We start from the raw sequence: 6,274 nt of genomic DNA on the forward strand, positions 1-6,274 counted from the left end.
TTTTGTTTGTTTGTTTTCCTATTATGGATAAAGTTATAATGAGCATTCTTATGCAAGTCTTTACATATTGAATAAGTTCACTTTAATATTAACCTTGAAATGGAATTAAAAAACATGCAAGTTTCTAATTTATTGCCTCTCAGCCCAAACCTTCTTCCTCTGTTTTGTCAGATAGAAGATAAACTCTGTATACTATACTTCTCTTTTACCAGCTTGCTTGAGTTTAGTCTCTAATCATAGAATTTGTTGGAAGAAAACACAAAGGCTGAGTGAATAAAGGGACTATGTTGCTTCTACTTTCCATTTTAGTTTGGTTTTTTCCTTAATAAGACTATCTCAGGGTAGGCTATGAGACAAGTGTCTTTACAGAGGGAGCACACTTATGGCACAGGAGCAGGTACTCTCCTTCTCTTTTCAATCAAAACAACAGGCAGGTGCTGGACAACCCCTTCTGATCAGCAGATTACTGGGAGCCTAGATCCAGCCCAGACCACCCATACCAGCCCTCAAGCGACCTACCTCTCAGTAGGCCTCGTTCATCCCTCCCCCTTCGGGGCAGACACCCACCAGAGCCTATCCTCTGGTGCAGGACCGCCCTTTCCAACCAGCAGACTACCATTGGAGGTCAAGCCCAGTGGGAGGTCAAGCCCAGTGGCCCAGATCCATGTACACAGACTTGCAAAGGACCTAGATCCATGCACACTGACTTGCACCTACTTGCAATAGCATTCAATGAGGGACACTAGCAGGGTCTGGAAGCCCAGCATCAAGGTGAGGTACAGACAATCTGTACAGACCGTATAGGGAAGAAACTGTAATATCTCAGATCCACACTGCAAGAAAGGAAGACACATAAACATGAAAAGGGGGTGGGGAGAAAGTGCCCCAAACAAACCAGGAAACTATAATAACAGAACCCACGAACAGTGAAGTTGATGAAATGTCAGAGAAGGAGTTTAGAAAGTTCATGATTAAAATTATCTGTGAATTAAAGAATGATCTAAATGAGAAAATACAGGCAAAATTGATAACTCCAACAATGAGATAAGAGAGCAAATACAGGTAGCAAAAGATTACATCAAGAAAGAGAGACTCTGAAAAAAAAAAAAACAGTCAGAAATCCTTGAAATGAAGGATACAATAAATCAAATTTAAAGAGTCAATAGAGGGGACACCCCGTATGTTTGTGTGTGTGTATGTATATTAATGAATGTGAGTATTGGGAGCTTGCCCATGCTGTCACAGGGGTGGATCCTGAGCTGCGGAAGCCGCCATCCTGCTCCTACATATGGGTTCTTCTAGTCTCATTGTTTCTTTTAGATTAGCTCAGACCTAGTGACCCTCTGAGCCTGATATATGGGCTGGGCAGTACCACGACCTGGGCCTAGGGGGTTAACAGTAGCAACTGCTGCAGAGGCAGCGGGCAGCAGCAGCAGCAGCAGCAGCAACTGACTCGGGACAACTACAGGCACCCAAAAGGCCACACAGGTGTTTAGAGAAAATGGCAGAAGATACTGATATTGAAGCAATGCTTGAGGCTCCTTACAAGAAGTCTTGCCTAAGGATATCTGACTCCCATGAATTCACCTTTCATTCCAGTGTGAACTGTCAATCATAAGGATGAGAACAAGTTAAGCATTGCTAACAGCCATGAAGAATGTAGCAAAAAGAGGAAAAAAAGCAAGAGCAGAAGTCACAGTCATGAATGAAAGTGAAGCAAAAGTAAGGAAAGAAAGCGAAGCAGAGATAGAGAAAGGAAAAAGAGCAAAAGCCAGGAATGGAAGTGAAGTAGAAGCAAAGAAAGGAGACATAGCCACTAAAGAAGTCGAAATCAAAGATTCCGAGGCCACTACAGAAGTCCCTACTCTGGACCAAAATTTAACAGTACCATTTGAGGAAAGAACGGGTTGCCTCATAGCATCAAATTAAGCAGATGAAGTTCCTGAAGCAAAAATCCATTCAGAAAAGACAAGAGTCCTGTGAGGGAACCTATTGATAATCTAATTCCTGAGGAAAGAGATGCCAGGACAGTTTTCTGCATGCAGTTGGCAGCAAGAATTCAACCAAGAGATTTGGAAGTTTTTCTCCACAGTAGGAAAGGTTCGAGATGTTAGGATGATTTCTGATAGAAATTCAAGACATTCCAAAGGAATTGCTTATGTGGAGTTTATTGATGTTAGGTTAGTGCCTCTAGCAATAAGATTAACTGGCCAGCGAGTTCTAGGAGTGTTGATCATAATACAGGCATCCCAGGAAAAAAAAAAAAAAAAAAAAAAAAAGAGCTGCAGCAATGGCAAACAATTTACAAAAGGGAAGCGCAGGACCTATGAGACTTTATGTGGGCTCATTACACTTTAACATAACTGAAGATATGCTTTGGGGAATCTTTGAGCCATTTGGAAGAATTGAAAGTATCCAGCTCATGATGGATAGTGAAACAGGAAGCTCTAAGGGTTATGGATTTATTACATTTTCTGACTCAGAATGTGCTAAAAAGGCTTTGAAACAACTTAATGGATTTGAACTAGCAGGAAGGCCAATGAAAGCTGGTCATGTTACTGAACATATGACGCTACTAGTGCTAGTTCATTTTTTGGATAGTGACGAACTGGAAAGGACTGGAATTGACTTGGGAACAACTGGTCTCCAATTAATGGCAAGACTTGCTAAGGGTACAGGTTTGCAGATTCCATCAGCAGCCCAGCAGGCTTTACAAATGAGTGGCTCTTTGGCATTTGGTGCCGTGGCAGAATTCTCTTTTGTTATAGATTTGCAAACAGGACTTTCCCAACAGACTGAAGCTTCAGCTTTAGCTGCAGCTGCCTCTGTTCAGCCACTTGCAACACTGTTTCCAACTATCTAACATGTTCAACCCTCAAACAGAAGAAGAAGTTAGATGGGATCCAGAGATTAAGGATGATGTGATTGAATAATATAATAAATATGGTGGAATCATTCATATTAATGTTGACAAGAATTCTTCTCAGGGCAAATGTATGTGAAGTGCCCCTCAATTGCTGCAGCTATTGCTGCTGTTAATGCATTGCATGGCAGGTAGTTTGCTGGTAAATTGGTAACAGCAGCCTATGTACCTCTTCCAACTTACCACAACCTCTTCCCTGATTCTATGACAGCAACACAACTACTGGTTCCAAGTAGACGATGAAGGAAGATATAGTTCCTTATGTACATAGCTTCCTTTTTTTTCCCTTGAGAATTCATCTTGAGTTATCTTTTATTTAGATAAAAATAAAGAGTCAAAGGTCTACTGTCATTTGTATACAATTCCTTACCTTGAAAAACTAAAAATGTTAACCGGAAAAAAAAAAATCAATAGAAAGCATAACCAACAGACTAGATCATTTCGAAGAAAGAACGTCAGATAATGAAGACAAACTATACAACCTGGAAAATAAAGTTGATAACACAGTGAAGATAGTTAGAAACCATGAACAGAACATCCAAGAATTATGGGATAGAATCAAAAGACCAAATATAAGAGTTATTGGGATAGAGGAAGGCACAGAGGTTCAAACCAAGGGAATGCACAATCTCTTCAATGAGATAATATCAGAAAATTTCCCAAGCATGAAGAACAAATCGGAAAACCAAATACAAGAGACTTACAGGACGCCAAATCTACAAAATTAAACCAAGGCGCATTATAATGAAAATGCCTACCATACAGAAAAAGGATAGACTCTTAAAGACCACAAGAGAGAGGAATCAGATCACATATAGGGGGAGACCAATTCATATCTCAGCAGATTTTTCAACCCAGAACCTCAAAGTAAGGAGATCGTGGAACAACATATACCAAGCTCTAAAAGAAATTGGATGCCAACCAAGAATCATATCCAGCAAAACTAAGCTTTAGATTTGATGATGAAATAAAAACCTTCCATGATAAACAAAACTTAAAAGATTTTACAACTAGAAAGCCTGCACTACAGAATATCCTCAGCAAAATATTTCAAGAAGAGGAAATGGAAAACAATGATGAAAATCAACAGAAGGAAGGATTACATTAAAGGAAAATCTAATCAGAGGAGAAACTAAGTCACATTAAATACCAAAAATAAACAAAAATGGCTGGGAATACAAATCATGTCTCAATAATAACCCTGAATATTAATGGCCTAAACTCACCAATCAAAAGACATAGATTAGCAGATTGGATTAAAAAAAAAAAAGATCCAACAATATACTGCCTCGAAGAGACTCATCTCATAGGAAAAGACATTCACAGACTGAAGGTGAAGGGTTTGGAAAAATCATACCACTCACATGGACTGTGGAAGCAAACAGGGGTTTCCATCCTCATATCAAATAAAGCAGACTTAAAACTAAGGTCAATCAACAAGGATAAAGAAGGACACTACATTCTGCTCAAGGGAACCATACACCAGCAAGACTTAACAATTATAAATATATATGCCCCAAACAATGGAGCAGCTATGTTCATCAAAGAAATTCTTCTCAAGTTCAAGAGTCAAATAGACCACAACACAATAAATTTGGGTGACTTTAACACACCTCTTTCATCACTAGATAGATCTTCCAAACAAAAGCTGAACAAAGAAACTATAGAACTCAATAATACAATTAATAATTTAGACTTAACTGACATATTTAGAATATTTTATCCTGCAACGAGAGAATACACTTTCTTCTCAGCAGTACCTGGATCCTTCTCTAAAATAGATCATATATTATGCCACAGGGCAACTCTTAGCAAATACAAAATAATAGAGATACTACCATGCATTATCAGATCATAATGGAATGAAATTAGAAATCAATTATAAAATAAGAAATAAATTCCACTACAACACCTGGAGACTAAATAGTATGATACTGATGAACAATGGGTTGCAAAAGACATCAAGGAGAAGATTAAAAAATTTTAGAGGTGAATGAGAACACAGATATGACATTGAAATCTCTGGGACACTATGAAAGCAGTGCTAAGAGGAAAGTTCATTGCATGGAATTCATTCCTTAAAAGAAGAAAAAGTCAACAAATAAATGATTTAATATTACATCTCAAAGCCCTAAAAAAAAAAGAAGAACACCTAAAGCTTCAGGAGACAGGAAATAATTAAAATCAGAACTCAAATCAATGAAATTGAAACAAAAGAAAATTGAAAAAATTGACAAAACAAAAAGTTGTTTTTTTCAAAAAATAAATAAAATTGATAGACCCTTTGCCACACTAACAAAGAGAAGGAGAGAGAAAACTCAAATCACCAACATACGTGATGAAAAAGTAAATATCACAACAGACATTACAGAATTACAGAAGATAATTAGAAATTATCTTGAAAACTTGTACTCCAATAAAATAGAAAATATCAAAGGCATCAACAAATTTCTAGAGTCATATAATTTGCCCAAATTGAATCAGGATGATATACAAAATTAAAACAGATCAATTTCAAGTGACAAAATAGAAGATGCCATCAGAAGTCTACCAACCAAGAAAAGCCTAGGAATGGATGGATACACAGCCAAGTTCTACAAGACCCTTAAAGAAGAACTAATTTCAATACTCTTCAATTTATTTCAGGAAATACAAAACGAGGCAGCACTTCCGAACTCATTCTCTGAGGCCAATATCACTCTGATTCCAAAACCAAGCAAAGACACAAAGATCATGCACCACGATAAAGTGGGATTCATCCCAGGGATGCAAGGTTGGTTCAATGTACAGAAATCAATAAATGTAATTCACCACATCATTGACTTAAAATCTTAAAGATAAGAATCATATGATCATCTAAATAGATGCAGAAAAAGCATTTGAAAAAATACAGGGCTGGGGATATAGCTCAGTTGGTAGAGTGCTTGCCTTGCATGCACAAGGCCTTGGGTTCAATTCCCAGCACCACACAAAAAAAAATACAGCACCCCTTTATGTTCAAAACTCTAGAGAAACTAGGGATAACAGAAACATATCTCAACATCGTAAAGGCTATCTGTGCTAAGCCCCAGGCCAACATCATTCTAAATGGAGAAAACTTGAAGGCATTTCCTCTAAAAACTGGAACAAGGCAGGGATGTCCTCTTTCACCACTTCTATTTAACATTATTCTTGAAACACTGCCCAGAGCAATTAGATAGATGAGAAAATTAAAGGGATACACATAGGAAAAGAAGAACTCAAATTGGCACTATTTGCTGATGATATGATTCTATACCTAAAAGACCCAAAAAGCTCCACCAGAAAACTTCTAGAACTAATAAATGAATTCAGCAAAGTAGCAAGATACAA

General features: G+C 37.7%; 1 pseudogene; it reads left to right on the forward strand.

Annotated features, from left to right (window-relative positions):
- The first annotated feature begins 1,910 nt into the window (after positions 1–1,910).
- Positions 1,911–3,249, forward strand: LOC124079640 (RNA-binding protein 39-like; annotated as a pseudogene).
- Positions 3,250–6,274: the final 3,025 nt, after the last annotated feature.

Source organism: Marmota monax, unplaced genomic scaffold (genome assembly GCF_021218885.2).
Source record: "Marmota monax isolate L192 unplaced genomic scaffold, Marmota_monax_Labrador192_F-V1.1 WCK01_AAM20220418_F8-fsc00075, whole genome shotgun sequence".
Taxonomy (NCBI): domain Eukaryota; kingdom Metazoa; phylum Chordata; class Mammalia; order Rodentia; family Sciuridae; genus Marmota; species Marmota monax.